Source organism: Aulostomus chinensis, chromosome 18 (assembly GCF_037954235.1).
Source record: "Aulostomus chinensis isolate RoL2024-O1b breed Wild chromosome 18, RoL_Achi_v1.0, whole genome shotgun sequence".
NCBI classification, from domain to species: Eukaryota; Metazoa; Chordata; class Actinopteri; order Syngnathiformes; family Aulostomidae; genus Aulostomus; species Aulostomus chinensis.
This window is the reverse complement of record NC_141337.1, coordinates 24812819-24833573: the sequence shown is the minus strand read 5'-3', so window position 1 is coordinate 24833573 and position 20755 is coordinate 24812819.

The window sequence follows — 20755 nt, the reverse complement described above, 5'->3', positions numbered from 1 at the left end:
CACTTGTGTCAATCAGCTAGACTTGCATGGTTAACAATTGAGGGAAATTTAGTTCTTGGTCTTGTGGCCCACAAATTACGGACACTAAAGAGACAGTGAAGAACCACTGAGATAAAATACACACTATTTATGCTTAACAATAAGAATATGCAACAGCAGAGGTGAATGCTCTTGAAAACATCAGGGTACAGCCATCATATAACATGCTGTCTACTGCAGTTTATTAATAACAAAGCACTTCAGGAAAAACCCTTGTCAAGAGGAGCAGGGGCATAAAGCAGATAACCCTTCACAGAAGGGGAGATGTGGACAGGAAGTTATGCTAGAGAGAGCTTTTTTGGATCCACACCTTTGGAACATTTCAACCAGTAGGTCTTAGTGAGGATTTTGACATGAGCACACCACAGCTTCCATTCATGCAGTACAGAATATATTTGTGTGTGTGTGTGTGTGTGTGTGGGGGGGGGGGGGGGGGGGAATACATATGACTCATTCATTGCACTAATCTTTATCTTTCTCTCTCTCTCTCTCTCTCTCTCTCACACACACACACACACACACACACACACACACACACACAGCAATGTGACATGCAGTATCATGGCTATGCAGATGACACAGCACTGCAGGGGTGTTCCTCTAGCACAGGGGTGGGCAATCATGTGCCATGGAGGGCCGTGTGTATGCAGGTTTTCCTTCCAACCAAACACTTTAACAGGTGATTCCACTGATTAACACTCTTCTGTGGCTGAAGGTGTGTTCATCAGTGGAATCACCTGTTAAAGTGTTTGGTTGGAAGGAAAACCTGCATACACACGGCCCTCCATGGCACATGATTGCCCACCCCTGCTCTAGCAGAATAGAAGGATTTCTCTAGAAAGATAACTGAAGAAGAAGAATGACCCAGTCGGAGGTTCCTCTGCCAGCTACACTCCAATTAGGAATTAATTTTAAATACATCTTCATTCTTTCTTGAGTGTGTTTACATGTCTTTTGTATGTTATGTTACGGGATATTCTATATTTTATGATGGAACCTTCAACACCAATTCAGCTTTGAACTTAATTCATTGGGGTGACAGCAGCACAACCTTCAGACGCTGCTGGATGCTGTCTATACTGAGAAACTGTTAAACAATTGGTCAGGTAGAGTGGAGATCATTTTAATGTTCTGAAAGGCGCTATTTTAGGACATAGCAGATGGAAGACTTATTCTCCTCTGAGAAATGGGCTACAATATAACCATGGGCTACTGAATTCTGCACAGTTTGCAATAACAAAAGATCTGCTGTTGACACTTGTCAGGCATGTGAGGTAGAAACTATACAATGGAGGAAGAAAAGAGGTTGTTGGCGCACTCAAGTGGTATTTTCTTCCCCCTTTTCTTCTTTTAACCTTGATTAATATTACCTGTGAATTTTTTTACTGGTTTTTCTCATACATCCACTTTTTGTAGACTATAATATACAACCTATAAATGTATCATAAGAAACAAAAAATTGATTTTCATCTTTATACATGAGCTGATCATGTCAAATTTGCACATGACATGATATGGCTCTGATGCATGTTCAGTGCCTGAGAAAATATAAGGGTGATTTAAATGTTTGCAGTTAACAAACCTCAACAAGAAAATTACAAACAGTTCACAGTGGGTGAATAGGCCATATGCATGGGTTCCACAAACACTTGAGTTTAGGCCTTGCATGTTGCTGTTAATTGTATTTTTGTCTTGTGAGTTTTCTGATGAATGCCTTTTCTTTACATCATTAATTTTAAGCAACAAAAATCCAATTTAGTTAATAAAACTCTTAGGTCACATTTGGGCAAAATCCCCTTTTTATTTTGGTTGGGGTCATGGTTATAAAGCTCTGATTGTTGATCCATTACATGGCCATGACATCACCATGCTATTTATGCTCTTGATGACATCTCTAGCGAGAGATTGACAGGCGGATTGGGGCAGCGTCCGCAGTGATGCAGGTGCTAAACCAGTCTGTTGTGGTGAAGAGGGAGCTTAGCCAAAAGGCAAGGCTCTTGATTTACCGGTCAATCTACGTTCCAACCCTCACCTATGGTCATGAGCTTTGGGTAATAACTGAAAGAACAAGGTCGCAAATACAAGAGGCCGAAATGAGTTTCTTCTGCAGGGTGGCTGGGCTCTCCCTTAGAGATAGGGTGAGAAGCTCAGTCATTCGGGAGGGGCTCAGAGTAGAGCCGCTGCTCCTCCATGTCGAGAGGAGTCAGTTGAGGTGGTTCGGGCATCTGGTGAGGATGCCTCCTGGACGCCTCCCTCGGGAGGTTTTCCAGGCATGTCCAACTGGGAGGAGGCCTCAAGGCTGACCCAGGACATGCTGGAGGGATTATATCTCTCAGCTGGCCTGGGAACGCCTTGGTATTCCCCCAGAAGAGCTGGTGGACGTGGCTGGGGAGAGGACTGTATGGGCTTCCCTGATGAGGCTGCTGCCCCCGCGACCTGGACCAACCACATAAAGCGGAGGACAACAACAACGATGACATGTCTATGCCTCCTCAGCAAGAAAGCATATAAGTATATTTTCAGCAATGTCAAAAATCTGTCACGACCAGACTTGGACACAGGACACAAGTGCAGGGTTGAGGTGTTTCGGTGAAGGCTTTATTGAAGGGTTCCAGGCAACTTCAAGGAACAGAATACAGGCCATGAACCCATCTTATAGGATCACCCCTCTTCCTGTACAGAAGAGGGGTGGCTATTAAAGATATCACAAATAAAAATCACTTCGATAAAAAGGAGGAATAAACACAATAGGCTATTAAATGAAAATCACTCCAGCTACATAGGAAACAAAAACTGGAAGTAAAAAGTATAAACAACAAAAAACACTCCTGAATAACAGGAGGCTCCAAGTTATGAAAAGGTAAGGAAACAAAAGATCCCACCTCACAGAGGAAACAAAAACGTTATGAAAGCATAACTAAAGAATGGTCTAACGAAGAAAAACGTACAACGAAAAAGTCTCTCACTTGGAGGAAGGAACTCAAAATCAAGGCTGTGCTCAAAGACCTGAGGCCTCATGTATCAATACTTGCGTGGATCTCATACTAAAAACTTGCGGTCGCGAGAATCACGAAAGTTGCGTACACACAAAACAATCCGGATGTATCAATATGTGCGAGCCCCGTAATCCACTCACGTTTCCTTGATACATCCCAATCAGCGTGGAATTGAGCGCAGATGTCGGAGCGACTGGGCCCACACCGTTACGCCCACCTATAAATACGCAAATTCATTTAAATAGGGTCTCCGCTGTCCGCGCTCTCGAAACAATGTCGAAGAAAAAGAGGTTCACGGCTCGTGAGCTGGAGGTGCTGGTTGGGGAGGTGGAGGAGGGACAGCAGATTCTATTTGGCCGCCTGTCCAGTGGTGTCAGTATACACAAAAAACATTCTGAGTGGGATAAGGTTTACGAGAGGGTGAACGAGGTGGGTTCGGGGCAACGCACTCCCGCGAAGATTAAAAAAAAAAGTGGTCAGACCTCAAAGTGGAGGTCAAGCGGCATACAGCTGCCCTCCAGAGGAGTGCCAGCCAGACAGGTGGGGGCAAAATCGGTCAGGGGCACCTGACCGATTTTTAGCAGCGGGTGGCGGCAGTCATGGGCAGCATCTCTGTGGGGGGGGATTGTCGCCGCCACCCACACTGACTCCGAGAGCCTTGAGGGTAAGTAATGACTGTCTTACGCAACATTTCCACATGCTTTGTAAATGCAAAACAATACACAATCTGCCATTTAAATAAACCAACATGTTTATTGACAGAAATTGATCCGTCTGCAATGCCGTCGACGTGCAGCATCCCTGCCGGCTCCCGCGCCAGCCCGTCCGCCGGCTCAGAGTCCTCCGTCAGGACCAGCGGCATTCGGGCCAGTCCGTCCACCAGCCCAAACACCAGGCTGACAAGCAGTGGACGGTCCTCCAGGCCACCAAGACCCAGCGTTGCATCCTCCGGCCCACATGGTTCCAGCGGGAGGGTCCTCACACAGGCGGTCCTGCAGTCGCAGGAGGACATCATCGGGGAATTAACGGCCACATTGTGAAGGATGCCACAAGCCTTCACAATGCGGCACACCTTTTCCGGCCAATAGAGCAGCACGCCCGAGCACCGACCCTGCAGCTGGACGATGGCCCTCTCCACCACCGACCAAGTGCGAGAGTGGAGGTTGTTGTACCTCCACTCTCGGTCAGTGAGGAGGTTGTGGAGAGGGGTCATCAGCCAGGTCCTCAGGGGGTAGCCACTGTCACCTGCAGTAAAAGCACAGTATTGCACACTTTTGGTTTAGGTGACTGCAAGTTTAGTTTCTCAAACAATATAATTCAGCATTTACTCACCCAGCAGCCAGCTGCCCATCACCGCACCTGCCAGCAGCCTCTCCCCAACAGTGCTGCTAGACAGAACGTGCGAGTCGTGCGTTGAACCAGGCCACCTCGCAACAATGTTGAGCAGATTCATCTGCGCATCGCAGATGATCTGCACATTGATGGAGTGGAAACCCTTACGATTTACGTAAGCGTATTCCTCATGGGACGGCGCTTTTATGGCAACATGAGTGCAGTCAATGGCAATGATTACATTAGAGAATCCGGCTATTGCTGCAAATTGCGCTTTAATATTGGCCCGTTCAACCGCACCTAAGGGAATTGAATGTACCTGCGGGAGAGGCGAATGAGCAGGTCCACCACCAAGGGCATTGCCAGGCTGAGGGTCGACAGGCTCACCCCAGAACGGTCCGCTATCTCTCGCTGGAAGGAGCCAGTGGCCATGAAGCTGAGCGTACTCAGCACCAGTGTCAGCACTGGCACAGCTCGGCTCCTGACGGTTCTGCGCTGGAGCGCCAGTCGCAGCTCCTCACAGATCTGTAGGGGGATGTGACGCGGTAGCCTGAACCGGCTCATCAACCACTCATTGGAATTTTGCAGCAGATCCTCCTGCTCCCTGAAATATCGCTCCTGTCTGATTAACCCGATTGCCACGTCCTCCAACAGCGCAAGTGCTTCCATTGTTGAAAGTTGCACATTCATCACAATCTTGAAGGCTCTTTTATAGCCGCTTAAGTAATGCCAACAGGTGTTTGGGTTTGTGTTGATGGGTTTTTTGTGCCCGATGTATGTACGGTTATCAAATAATGTCAGATACCACACACCGCCACAGGGTGGCCCAACGGACCAAAGTGCAGTTAACGCAAGAATCGGCTTTCCGCCAACTTCTACGGCAGCTCCGGAGTTGGCATGAAACAGTGCAAGAATCGACACACTTTTTGCGTTGATACATCTGAACGTGAGCGTTCATCCTGGCGCACACAAGTTTTTCTTGCGTAAACTGCGTTGATACATGAGGCCCCTGGGCTGAATGCATGGAGACAAAACACGCTGGCACAAGACAGAGGGAGACACAGAAAATATATAGACACAAGCTAATGGGGAACAGGTGGAAAAAATTTGCAATCAGACCAAGACACATGAGGGAAGGCAAGTAACCTGAAAAGAGAGAGTTACTTTTCAAAATAAAACAGGAACTGACAAGACAAAACATGGAGCCAGGACAAAAAAAAACAACTTGACCTCACCGCAGTGTGACAAAATCCTTTTGAAAGGCTTGTTTAAGCGCACTGACTAACTCTTGTGATATATGAATAATACTAAATAATAATTCCCTTCAATCCATCTTTAATAACTACCAAGCAAGCATTGTACAAGAAAACCAAAATATCCCAGCACATCTTTTATTTATGTATTTGTTTACTTTACTATTAGCCAATTAGTTATTGACTGTCTGCAAATCTTGATATGTTCTAATGAAAACAGCAACATATTGGTAATAGATTTGAGTGTGACCATCCACTGAGTAAAGCAATAGTAACTGAGTGCAGTAATGCAGTAAAAGCCTTGCCTCCAGGCTCGGATTTTCAGACAAGATGGACTTTTTGTCTGGCCAAAATAAAGGACTGCAGGCAACACACACGCACACACACACACACACACAATACACGCACGCGCGCGCGCACACACACACACACACACACACACACACACACACACACACACGAGCATTTAAGTAGGTCTGTTTAGAGCCATATGCCCATGACTGCAGCTCGTCTCAATAAAACATGGTGTTTTGTTGTTAAACTTTAATGGTTCTGTCCTTGAGAATTAACCCAGATGAACACACATTTAGAGCATCATTCACACACACACACACACACACACACACACACACACACACACACACACACACACACACACACACACATACCCACACACACACATTCCCCATGTCTTGTTCTCAATACTCAATCTCTTCGTTTTCCTCTCTTTCTTTACCCCACTTACACTGATTGTCCATTCTGCCCCCTTTCTTTCTTACCAACTTCCCATTAACCAAATTTCAGCTCCATTTAAACAAAACAAAAAGGATTGGCCTCTTAAGATGATGATGATATAACAGGTGGAGATATCAAGGAAAAATCTGGAGGGGGAAGAGTGTTAAGGGGAGGGGGAGAAAGGGAGTTGTTTAGGGGACTAACAGAAAGAGATGCTGGGCGCAAAGGGATGGATCAGGATGTAAATGTTGTTAAATAAGTAAAAATAAGACATTAACAATGCTAAGCATACCAGGATGTGATCACTGCACCATGTACAGGTATGTTATTGTGCCTGTCTAAATTTTATGCTTGCATTTACAACAAGACGAGGTGACATTTAGTATATGGTGTGATGCATGATTTGGAGGCCAAGTGTGGACATAATACACACAAAAGAACAAGTTAATTGTTTGATCCATTGTGTATATTCCTGAATAGTATATGGTCATCTGTTTTCAATAGAGGATATGTTTTATTAATCTTTGAAGAGTACTGAAGGAACAGAGTACATAAGATTGTTCAGCTAGATTTTTTAAATGCTGTTGTAAGATCAAAACTTGTCACGTGTATTCAGATGTATGGGTTGTTGATCAAATTAAAGTTCCAAGAATGTTTGTTCAAGAGTAGAGAACATTTATACCCGTTTATCCCATGTACTGCATGAGGCTGAAGGATGAGAGACACTATTGCAATCAAAACATCAGCTCCTCTTTATTCAATAAATTACAATATCAATGTAAAACAATTTTACTATCAGAGAGTGAGAACAGAGCAATTTGGACATCACTACAGGCAATGCCCTGGCGAAGCAGCTGAGTGATGGCGCGACTTTGAGGTGTACAGCGGTGAGCTGAGTGCTCAAGTCTGAACCAGTGGCAGCCGGCTTACTTTATTAATATGGTAATTTGCAACTCATATGATGGAGTTTGCGAGAATTGGCCCCGTCAAGAAATGAGTTAGAGGCACCCTGTGATGCCACGACATCCGGCTGTGATTGGCTATTTTGCTGATCTGAATCAGGAAGCAACAGTTCTCACCTCAAGACACTGCAAGAAGTGACCCTACCTGTCTGTCATCACCACCACTGGTAGTAAAAGAATTGAATGGCACCCATCACCCCAGAGGATGAGCACACAACTGATCATTTCTGGTGTCTGATAAATCACATCAACTTTCAACTCGTGGAGTCCAACAGATGAAAATTTAAAAAAATCACAAAATTGGGCCCACTTAAGTGCAACAAAAATATGAATACCTGAGCAGATAAAGAAGACTCCACTCTGTATGCTGCACAGGTGCACTCAATTTATCCGCTCAGTCAGTAAGTCAGAGACCACAGCAGGGCTTGATGCCAAGGTATGAGGCCAAAACATGTTAAGATGGCAAGATTCAAAATCTATGCAAGGAGAACACAGAACATGCACAACAATATGATTGGAAGAGGAGATGAAAACAAACATAGTCCCTATGATTTTGCTTGGCACTACTCCCTCCTCTTCAGGGCTGTTAAGAGCAAGAGCCTGTAATAGCCTTCTTAACTCAACCCACCATCAAAATCACCTAAGTCCTCATCAAACTGAAGTTCAATCAACCAGTAATGAGAGCTGGCATTACCAAAAAACAACAACAACAACAACAAAAAACAACAACAACAAAACCTTAAAGTCAGAGTACCTCAGAGACCTGAATATAGTCCTGAGGAGGAAGAAACCTGACTGAAGAGTTGGGGGTCTCCTCCCTTGAGGCAAATCCTGTTCTTCAAATAACCTGCTCAAAATATTTGGTGCTGAGTGTTCAGTCGTACTACTCAATAGGGAATATGCAGACCAAAGAGGTAACATGGGAACTGAACTTTGAGGAGAATTTACGTGATCTAATTTCAACATCTACCCAGGAAAATATGGATGGAATCCATTCCAAAAACTATCAATTTTGAAATTACAAGAGGTGGAATATTTGCCTAAGGCAAAATAGCAGTCTAATTTAAGCAATAGATCACATATCCAAGCCTGCAAATGTCATAAAAACTTATGAAAATGTTATTGTTTTGTACAAATCTTCAAATTGGATAATAGAAGAATAATCATTTCCTCCATTATTGTGTATCATATCGTAATTGCAAACATAAGTTAAAACATTCACAAAAAGATATCGATCCATTTTCTTCCGCTTATCCTGTTAAGGGTCGCCGGGGGGCGGGGGGCTGGAGCCTATCACAGTGGCTTTTGGGCGAGAGGCAGGGTTCACCCTGGACAGGTTGCCAGTCCATCGCAGGGCCAGCACATAGAGACAGAGAACCATTCACACTCACATTCACACCTACAGACAATTTAGAGTATCAATCAGCCTCGTCCCCTCTTGATGTCTTTGGACTGTGAGAAGAAGCCAGAGTACCAGAGAGAACCCACGCAAGCACAGGGAGAACATGGAGACTACACACAGAAAGATCCCGTGCCCGAGCCGGTATTCGAACCTCGAACCTTCTTGCTGTGAGGCGACAGTGCTAACCACTGCACCACTGGGCCGCCCCAAAACAAAAGATGCACAGGTTAAAAAAAACAATTATAAACTCAAGCCCAACAAATATAAAAATAATGATTACTAGTACTAACTGATATATAACCAACTAACTAACTGTACTTAAACTATTAAGCCATTAAAACAAAAGGATGACCCTCATGCACTGCATCAAACTGTGATGCAAAGAATAAATTAAATTAAATAAAAATAATGAATAAAGTGTGCATTAAACAGGGGGCAGTGCAATACAGAACAGGACTCAAATGATATAGTGGGGATATTGTGGATGGTGGATGCCTCCATTAGTGTCCGTTGTGCCAAACAATCCATCGTGATTTGTTTTACGCCAGAAAGGAGAGGAGGACTCTCTGCATCAGTTGTATGCTTCACAGACAAGTGATACTTAAGATTGCTCGTACTCCGGTGGAAACTTAATTCAGCTTTACAGTGTATGCATGTCACTTTTTTCCTGTCGAGACTGCCATCTGGCAGGACCTTTAAGCTGAACTTTCCATTTAAAACTGACGTATTCTTTTCCATGTTATTCCTACCTTAACGCTCGTCTGCTCTCAGTTTTGTTTTTTGTTTTGGTTTGTTTACAAGCTGCAACCGGCTGCATCTCGCATGTGTGATGTTCACTTCTGGTTTACCACGAACTACGGCATGGTCAAAGGGTCAAAAAGCACCGTGCGCGTTAATCATGATAAAAAAAAATATCGGTGATAAAGGGATGTTGGGTTAACTAGTTATAACGCATTAACACTGACACCTATAATTAATATATATATATATATATATATATATAGGCAGCTCCAGCTATGTAAGTATACAGTACATAGCTGGAGCTGTCAGATTACTCATGTTGCCTCTTCCATTTTACCACTTTCATCCCTAATCTGCTCGTTCCTTTTTGTAACCATGGCAGCCAATCTCACTCATTTTACATGTTCATGCCAAACTGGAGACTTTTTTAAAATTTTGGTCTCCATGTATAAATACATAACTGCAGGTACGGGGCGACTGATTATGGTCCAAGTGGTGTTGACCCGTCTCGTTTGCTGGTCCTCGGTTCCCAGAGGTGAACGGGGCACCTGGTGAACAGAGGATCATCCCAGCGTGTCTCTGCAGGTTTGATGGTGCCTCACCAAGTGCTGCAAAAATGATGAATAATTCAAACTCAGTCCTGCAAACACAGTGGAGCTGAAAGCCCAGCAGCCGCTCGTGGGCAAGCAGACGAGTTACTGGTCGCACTGGAATTCAAACCTCCAGTTAACAAAGCGGGTAAAGTGCAACAAATGGCAGAGCAGAGCTCTTCCTGAGGCGTGTTTACACAGCAGATTTAAAGATTCGAATTTAGAGATCAAGTCAGCTGGAATTGAATTAATAAAGTAGAAAAAACCTCAAACCTCCACCCAGTTTTCATGCGTTATTTATTACAGTATGTGTCATGTATTCATTTTATCTCTCCCAAAAATACAAGTTGCTACAAGAATTTTAATCTTGCATGATCATAAATCGAGCGTTAGCGTTAGTTCTGTCAGGCCGTGGTAGTCAAGCGCCATTGGCTTTCCCGTCCATCAATCAAACTGATCAATCAGCCGATCTACAGCTGCTCTGCATCAGCCGATCCAATCCCTCGCTTCTGATTGGCCCCTCTCAACTTAAATGTCTTAAGTTTGTAACCTGAGATCTTGTGTTGTCCCTGTAGCCTGCTCCCCTGGTCCACGCCACGCCACGCCTCGGTCACCTCCAGGGGCCAAGAACGCACAGGGCAGCCGGTCCGAACGCAGGGAACATGAGGACCCGGAAGGTCATGATGGGCCAGTGAGCCTGACCCAAATCCCTGTCTCCGGCCCTGTGGTCCAGGAGCACCTGGGTATGAACCCAAAAACATTTTATTCCATTGAAAGACTGTTGGTTGTTCAGAATTAGCCTTTTTTAGTGAAATGATGGACTGAACTTAACTCCATGTATGTGTCTGTGCAGTTGAGAATGAGAGCCCCCCCCCCCCCCCCCCCCCACGCCACCTCCCCCTGTTTCCAATGGTGGCTTAACTGAAGAGCAGGTGGAGAAGAAGTCCTGTGCCATCATTGAGGAATACCTCAAGATTGATGACATGACGGTACTAATATGGCACAATGCGCTTGAACTTGATGGGGGAGGGGCAGGTGTGTCCCAACCACTGAGACCCACCTGACCCCCTCTCTATACATTATCAATAGGAGAACTCCATATCAGCAGGGACGAGAGAAATGTCAGGATTGTCGAACTGCATCTCTTTCTTCCTCTGGTGCTGTAGGAGGCCATGCAATGTGTGGAGGAGCTGGACAGCGCCGCCCTGCTCAGCGTGTTCGTGAGGAGCGCCATGGACACAACACTTGAGCACACCAGCAGCGCTCGAGAGCAGGTGGGCCGGCTGCTCCAGCAGCTGGTGAAGGCTGGGATGCTGCCCTCTGAGCAGTACCTCAAAGGGTGAGGAATGACATCATATTGTGTTCATATGTTGTCAAAGAGAGAGGTTTTCCCCTCGCAAGAAAAGCAAGGCAAAGGAACCTGTGAGTTTTAAGTCTGACTGACTGTTTTTGGGCTGTGGGCTCCGTGAAATCCTTGACGCTGCAGGGGAAATGGCCATCGATGTGCTGCTGATTTGGCTCTACCTGGCAGAGCTTATTGCCCCCATGATCTGTGATGGGGGCATCCCGATGGGACATCTCTTCAGGTGAGTGCAGGACATCAGGAAAAACTAACACAATTGAGTGAGACACAATTTCAGCAAGTCTTACCCAGCCTGGTTTAAAGCTCAGTATCTCAAGCTCATCAAAAGTTGCTCTTCAGTACAGCTAAACTAGCCTTGTCAACTTACTACTGAGTTTGTTGTTGAAGTGATAAGCTGAACTGTGCGAAATTGTGTGTTCAGGGAGATTTTGACACCTCTGGTGTCTCAGGGGTGAGCCGCAGTGCTACTGGCTCACATCCTCCAGTTGCTTGCAAACCAGATGGTATGTTTTCCACAAATTGAAGCACACGTTTCCATCATCATTGGCTGAGATGGGATGATTTCCTGTCCGAGGATGCAGATGTGGACGTGTTCATCCGCGAGCAGGTCAGCAGGCTGTTTGGTCTTCAATCTTAGGATTGTTGATCTCGTTTGTTCTGTTGTTTCACAATTAAAAGACAGCAAGTTGAGCTTTTTAAAGCCAAAGCTTTTTTGTGTCATATTTCAGAATGTGTAGTTCACAGCAGGAGAGCCCCAGTTAAAAGAGAGCAGGGCTGAAGGTTCCAGGGTCCAGGAGCTGAGCCATCACCTCAGCCAGCTCCTCCAGGCAAATACAGACCAGCACCAGATCCTGGACTGGCTGGACAGTGTTGCCACACTGACCATGCACATTTGAGAGAACATCATCCGTTCTACTGACCACTGGAACACATTGCTCTTGGGTGTCAGGATCAAGACAAATTCTCCTTTATTGTTTTTTAGTCTAACGTGGAAGAGGAAGTGACTGCTTCCAACAAGTTTGTTGCCATTTTGATGGCATCACTGAGCCAAGTGGCCATGGAGGGTACATCTGATTTTTGACAACAATTGCCCTCATGTTGGGCTCTGAGTCCCGGCTGGAAGTTTTCTGAGAGCACGTGGACATGTTTGTCTATCCATCAGTGGTCTCATTAAGACTTACGTTGTCGCCCTTGAGTTTTGACAAGTCTCGGTTTGCTGGTTTCCGACGACGACGCTCCAGGACGTCTGAGGGACAGAGCTGCTCTGCTGCAGAGGTTCCTCGTTGAGGAGGACAAACAGGTCCAGGCTCTTTATGCCCTCCAGGCTCTGATGGAGGAACTGCACCATCCAAACAGTGAGTGATGACCTCCTGACCTCCCTGGAGCGAGGGAAGAGTCTCATCTTACAGCTACAAAATAATACTTGACATAATACAGTATTAATACCTTGAGAATTGTAAGCTTTGAATTGGGGAAGGGGCATATTGTGCCTTTCTGGGCAGGTCAAACTGATGTTACTGTTCTGTCCCTGCAGATCTGCTGCGGTCCAACTAAATATATGGAAGATTGTCCATTAAAAACAAGAAAAAAATACTAGGATATTTGATTTTTAATTATCTTTTTTTTACATCGTGCAACACGGCCAGTTTACAGAGCAAAAATTATTCAAGTAGCAAGTAAGTTACGTTTAGCAGTTGGGCACTGCCATAAACAGCAAGCTCACTGAGTTACACCGCCTGCACAAGAAGCCATGAATTATCGTTTTTTTCCCGTTAGTTTTGAGAGGATGTTTTATTAATTTTGTTCTGCTAGTATGTGAATAAAGTTATGGTAGAGTTAGACATATTGGGTTTTGATTTATGGATTTAATTCATGTACAAAAAGGCATATTGGTTTTAAATTGCACATTTGACATGGGAAAGAATCGATATGTATGTCATATAGGTCCACATATAGGTTTGACATCTAAGTAAACTGTAAAAAAATTGGCCCATTTCCATTATATGTATCCTATATGTACATATATGCAACCTACATACTGTATATGTACATATAATATAGGAAATCGGCCAAAACTTTATATGTCACATATATGTGGACATATATGTTACATATAGGTTTTTTTCCGTGTGGGTGGATCTAAGTGTGCACAACCTCTTTCTATTAAAAGTCGTCTGTTTTTGGACTTCCAGCCCATCTCATGGTTGTGAGTGCGTGTTTTTCCTCAGAAAAAAAAGCTCCCGGCCTTTGACAAATGTGTAGTCAGAAGCCTTGTGAGATTTAACTTACATCACACACCAGGTGACAGGAAGAGAACTGCTTCGGAGGTGCAAGTGCCAAGTATAAGTCTCCTGAAGTCGTTGCATGGCATATTGGAAAGTGTCAGTCACCTCAATTCAACTGCGTTTTCTTTTCAAACCACAAACAGAAAGCAGCTGCATCACTTTTTACTTTTTATTTTTATTTGAATAAATGGCCACATGACGGTTTTATCTTCATTTTTCTTTCCCAAACAGAAAAGTTTTAATGAATCAAATTAAGGAAACATGACGTGAGGGTTGTCACCCTCTTATTTCTCTGTTTCTCTCTTCTTCGGCCCTCCTGTGTCCCTCTCCTCCCTCACACCCTCGTGCAACAAACTCTGAGCTGCTTTATTCACTTGATTGATGCTCATAAATTCAATTACCCTCATTGCTACCATCAAGAAAACAGCAGAAGAAGAATTCGGAGCACCTGATTCATCAGCAGACCAAAAGCTGTCATTACTGACACCATTTTGTAGGGATAATGAATGTTTCACTGAAACTGTTGAAACACTGCCAGCAATGACACTTGTGGTTACAGTGATAAGAATAAATCCCAGCCACATACAGATTTATCAGCTGTTTTACCTTTTTATAATGTGAATTGGAGCACGGCTTGGTCTCTTAAGGCCCCGTGATGAAGCTCCGTGCCTGCTGTGCTAGGAGTTGAATAAGATCAGTAATCCACCACTACTTTGTTCTGAGTGATAAAGAAAGGATTCCGCCTCAGTGCTATGGTGAACAAGCGTGACCAACTGGCACATCTAGCTGAAGCAGCTCACCCATTCACTCATGGTGGTGCTGGACCCCAAACAGATGATAGCTGTTAAATACTCCAGAGAAAAATCTCTGAGCAGGCAAACAAATCTTTGAGGTGTTAATGGATTCTTTGTGACTTGCAGAAAGAGCTAGCGAAGTGTATTTAGCTTGAAGCTAACAGAGACTGATGGCTAACAAAAATATGTTTAAAAACTCACTGAACATTCATAAATAAGTGTTGCATATGTGTGCATGTATATGTATGTATATATATATATATATATATATATATATATATATATATATATATATATATATATACACATATATATATATAAAATAAAAATGCAACATATCTAAGTTCTGAAAATATAAAACAATATCTTCTACCTAGGATATAGGCATGTACTGGAGATGGATGGGAGATGAAAGAAAGAACTAAACAGATTATTCTTCTTTGCAGGTCATAAAGAAAGCTGATCCCTGACAAAATGCCTTTTCTGGTCAGTGGCTGTTCCTTTGCAATAGTCCTGAACTTGAAAATGTCACTTTCAGTACAACACTATAGACCTAAGCTTAGCTTAGCTTAGCTTGTATACAGACATGCTCCTTGGAGATAAAACATAAGTGAAACCATTTGCATCCATATCAGTCACTTCCAGACAAGAAATAATATGTGCAATTACAGCCTTCCTTTGGCTCATTGTTCTTAGCAAAATACTTGTCCTTTTACCACTCAAGTTCATTTGTTTTGCCAAGCTCTCTATATAGAATGTACCAGAACTTCCTGGGTCCAAAAAAGTGTAGGTCTCCACACCTTTATTACTCCTTTTACTTTTGACCTTTACTTCAACAATGGAAAAGATGACATCATCGCTACAACCAGCCCAAAATGGCCACAGGTCTGAGATGTTGTGGTCAAAACACTTGGGGCACCCACACACCATGGAGCCTGTTTTAGAATATGACTGTATTCTTCCGCTCAATATGAAGAACTCCCAGGTACCTTTGGTGACACACATTGCAAACCAATCAACTCCAGCAGTCTTTGCTTGTGTGGCCTTCAGGCAACCAAAACAAATTCCATCTTCCTTTATGAACTTGTTTTTATGTCAGTGTACCTTTGCTTTAAACTGTAGGCATTAAGCCAGTGAGTGACTACTTTGTAAAAAGAACAGACAGCCATGAAAAGAGGAGGGCTTGGTCTTAGCTGAATTTTGAGCAGCAGCTCCTTCCTTCACTACGAGTGGCATTGCTAGCAACGATGCTTACCTTTTTCCTTTGCTTTAAGTGACTATTAGCACTGGAAACCCTGGGGATGGTTGATTGGAAGTCCTAAACACTGTCAAAAAAGTGGATATGAGGCAATTTTATCTTGCTTTTCAGTGAAGGAAACAAGATCATTAAACAGTGCTCTGTGACCACATCGCTCTTGGAGATCATAAGCAAAGGCCTTCTATTTTTCCCTTGATTTATATTGAAATTTCATGATGTTCCTCATACTGGATGGTAAATCCAGTTCCTTCATACACATCATCTGGTTTGTTAAATTCCAGCATCCTTAAAGAAAGAGGGAGAAAGCTTGTAGGGTTTGAATATCTTCACTTTAGCAGATGACCAATTGATTATTTTTTCCATATAAACAAATGCAATCTTATGTTCATTTTCAAAATGTTCAGCTAAAGGCTCCTTGCTCTGTGATATCCCTGGTCTGCAGGTAAGTGTTGGCAACTGTGTTTAAGTCTCTTGGCTGCCCCTGATGCATTTCTCCAGAAAATGTAAACAATCACTCAGGTTCATGGTCTTGTTCTCCACTGGTCTTGTTCTCCACGTGGTCGGGCCTTATTGCCCATGGGTATGGCCAGGCCCGGCCCAAATATGTTACATGGACCCACCACCCGCAGGAGGAACTGGAATGGCCCGGTGCAGTGTGGTTTGGGCAGCAGACCAAGGCGGGGGCCTTGGCTGTCTGATCCCCAGACATAGAGAGGTGACATTCCATGTCCCAAAAGCAAGCTTCTGACGGGGAAGGAGTCAGAGCTGGTGGAGGTTGAGCATTACTGGCTGGATATAGTTTGCCTCACCTGGACACATAGCTCCGGATCTGGAACCCAAGTCCTTGAGAGGGGTTAGACTCTCTCCTTCTCTGGAGTTGCTCCGGGTGAGAGGCGGAGGGCTGGGTTGAGCATTTTGATAGCCCCCAGACTCTCAGCCTGTACGCTGGGGTTTACCCCAGTGGACGAAAGGGTTGCTTCCCTGCACCTACGGTAGGGTCGCGGGAACGGGTCCTGACTGTTGTCTGCGCTTATGCATCAAACAGCACTTCTGAGTACTCACCCTTTTTGGAGTCCCTGGGAAGGGGGCTGGATGGCGCTCCAAATGGGGACTCCATTGTCCTACTGGGGGACTTCAACGCTCACGTGGGCAATGACAGTGTGACCTGGGGTGGGCATGATTGGGAGGAACGCAGGCCCAACCTGAACCCAAGTGGGGTGCAGCACAGTCCATAACTAACATCATGTTCGAACATAAGGATGTCCATCGGTGCACATGGCACCAGGACATCCTAGGTCATAGGTCTATGATTGATTTTGTAGTCATATCATCTGATCTGCAGCCATATGTTCTAGGCACTCAGGTGAAGAGAGGAGGTGAGCTGTCAACAGATCACCATCTGGTGGTGAGTTGGATCAGGTGGCAGGGGAAGATACTGCACAGACCTGGAAGGCCCAAACAAGTAGTGAGGGTTTGTTGGGAACGCCGGGCGGAAGAACCTGTCAGGATGATCTTCAACTCCCACCTCCAGCAGAGCTTTGACCGCATCCCGGGGCCGAATGGACCATGTTCTGCTCTGCCATTGTTGAGGCGGCTGCTGTGAGCTGCGGCCATAGGGCTGCTGGGGCCGGTCGCGGCAATAATCCCCGAACCCGTTGGTGGACACCAGAGGTGAGGGAAGCTGTCAGGCTGAAGAAAGAGGCCTACAGGGCATGGCTGGTCCGTGGGTCTCCAGAGTGGTACTGGCAGGCCAAGCGGTGTGCAGCCATGGTGGTTGCTGAGGCATGGGAGGAGTTTGGTGAGGCTATCGGCTAGACTGTCAGTTGACTCTGAAAAGGTTCTGGCAAACCATCTATTGCTTGGGGGTGGGCAGCAACTTGCCCACACTGTTTACAGTGGGGACGGGAGGCTGCTGACATCAACTGGGGAGCTAATTGAACTGTGGAAGGCATACTTTGAGGGTTTTCCATGGAGAAAACAGAGTTGGGGGGGGGGTACTTGGGGCATCATCCAATCTCCAGGGCAGAAGTGGCAGAGGCAGTGAAACAACTCCACAGTGGCAGAGCTCCGGGGGGTGGCATTGGGTATTTCAAGGCTCTGGATGTTGTCGGGCTGTCTTGGTTGACGTGTCTCTGCAACATTGCGTGGACATCGGGGGCGTTGCCTTTGGAGTGGCAGACTGGGGTGGGGTCCCCATCTTTAAGAAAGGGGACCTGAGGGTGTGTTCCAACTATCAGGGGATCACACTCCTTAGCCTCCCTGGAAAGGTCTATGCCAGTGTACTGGAAAGGAGGTTCAGGGTGATAGTCAAACCTCATATTGAGGAGTAGCGGATGAGGTTTTCCTCTCAGCCATGGAACCATGGATCAGCTCTTCAGCCTCACTAGGGTGCTGGAAGGAGCATGGGAGTTTGCCTATTCAGTCCACATGTGCTTTGAGGATTTGGAAAAGGCTTTTGACCGTGTTCCCAGAGCACCCTGTGGGGGGTACTCCAGGAGTATGGGGTAGACAAAGGGCCATTCAGTCTCTCTCTCTCTGTGAGAGTCTGGTTCGCGTTGCCGGCAGTAAGTAAGATATCATGTGGTAAAGGCTTTATGTTAAAGTCACGCAGATCACTTTGCTCTTCATAAAAACTTAGCAAGCTTGTTAAGTTCAAAAGTCACTGCTTCAACTTTTTCCTCTAAGGTCATTAACTCACGGATAATTTTCCACAAATTTTGCTTTCTTTATGAACATGTCAACAAGGCAAGCCAAGTTCATGTAGATTGCTGCGGATGAATGCTCACGGCAGTTACTTCGTGGCCTGACTCAAACTTCATCCAGTTTTTATTGTAACAAACTGACATACAGCTCCACTTGTTTTGCCATCTTACATCACAGCCTTTGCAGTTTAGGTCACATACCGGTTTCTGATGAGAAGGTTAAGCATTTTGTCAGCGCATTTCAGCAAGTTTTTCTGTGGACACTGAGAACAAAGAATGATAAATCTTTTGGAGCTTGTGTCCACGATCCATTCAGAATCCAAGAGCATCGGACCATTCCAGTGTCAAGCAATTCTTCATGATCCAAGGGCTGTTTTTTTCTTTAAACTTTATATAGTTGCTATTAGCGAAATGGAATCAAACTTACTCAACTTCAAAGTTAAATCAAAGGCCATTTTGCATCATGGGCTTTGTTTGATGCAGGCAGAAGAATTTCAATGCCCATTTTTACTGACCTTAAACATGTGGTGCCCATAGTGAGATCCCAAAAGCAAAACAAATAAACAAAAGAAAAATAAGAACTAGAAAAACTGAAAACACTGAGCAAGGTAAATATTAAACTTTATTATTACAACTGAGAAAAAAATAGAGAACTCTAATCTGAATGAAAAAATATCTAAAGTAATCTAACAAAAATAGAACTAAGTATCACAAAAAAGATTAACAAACTAATAGCTCCTACAAGTATTCACCATCATTTTGCAACACAGCAAAATTTAGGAGACTCGATTCTACTCTATCAGTCAATCAGACAGTCAGCAATCACATCACTTAAAAGGCTTGTGCCCTTGGCATCAAGCCAAAAAGGCAAAGTAAATCAAACACATGAGCTTTTTTTGCTTTTTTAAGATGTATTTATTATTGCACCTCTCATACAGCTGCAGGCCACATGCAATGCTTTAAAAAGGCCATCTCCAATTCATGAATCAACAGCATTCATTCAACATTTTAATGATAGGTGTATCTCATATTTTGTCCATCCCATTCATATGAATTTAGGTGACAAATTAGGGAAAGATCCTGACATAAGCCAGTACAGTTCAACTGCACTCCAAGTTAAAGCCTTCAAAATGACCACTAAAAATCCTCAATCAGATTTAATAAAACCTCATGAAGGGGATATCTATTAAAGGGCATGTAAATTGTACTCAATAGGAAACCTGTCGGTGGTTTTAATGTCTCGGTTGATTGGTGTATGTCCATATGACAGAGTAGAATTATCTCACTTGTCAGTTTATTAAAGGCAGTAGTTGGAGGGATTGCACATGTCCACATGGTCTTAGAAGTTTTGGCTGTCTAGTAAATGAAGAGTAATTCATTCATTTTTTACTGTCCCCGCTGACAGGGTCGCTGTGTCCTTTAGCAAGATACTGAAATCTTAACTGCACCTCACAATGACACCTTGCCTGGCAGCCTCCACTGTGAGTGTGTGTAAATGGATGAATGGCGCATCATTGTAAAGCGCTATGGATAAAGGTGAAATGTACTACATGAAAATGAATCCATTTACCATTCGCTTGTCAATGATGCAACATAATCATGTGTCTCTTCCTGTGCTGTACTCTCTGCAGTACCGTCTGTCTCTGACCGGTTAAACACTATCACCTGCTGGCCATATATTAAAGATGCACATATAAAAAGGATGTGCACCCTCATGCTAAGAGCTAGGTGTTGCAAGACACATTGACTTAAATATGGAAACCCCCCCCCCTCCCACACACACACACACACACACACACACAAATCCATTGAAAGTGTGGGAACAGGGTATCTTATTATCTTGTTGCTACAAGCCACATTTAGGAACAAGCTAGATCTTGTTACTGCAAAATATATTTTTCTGACTATAGCAAGAAAAAAAAACCTTTTATATGGCCACGCCAGGGCTCTTTATTATTTTCATTATAGGTTCTGAACGATTGAAGAGATTCACTCGTTAAATTTTCCAAACAGAACATCAGAACTTTATTTCCATTGTACTGAATGTCTATGGTAATTTAATGGATGAACATTAAAGTATCTTGTGTTCACAGTAGGCTTTCACTGCATTGAAAAAACAGTTAAATTTGTTACAGATGTTTGTCACAAAATGTTCAGTGTTTGTTTTTTCCTACAGATAAATAGAAAAGATGGGGAAAAAATTCTGGCTGAGAAATATATGCCAATACAGATAATGTGAAAAATAACAAATTTCTAAACTGACTTGTCAATCCCAAATACAAGTGGAAAATTCAAAATAAATT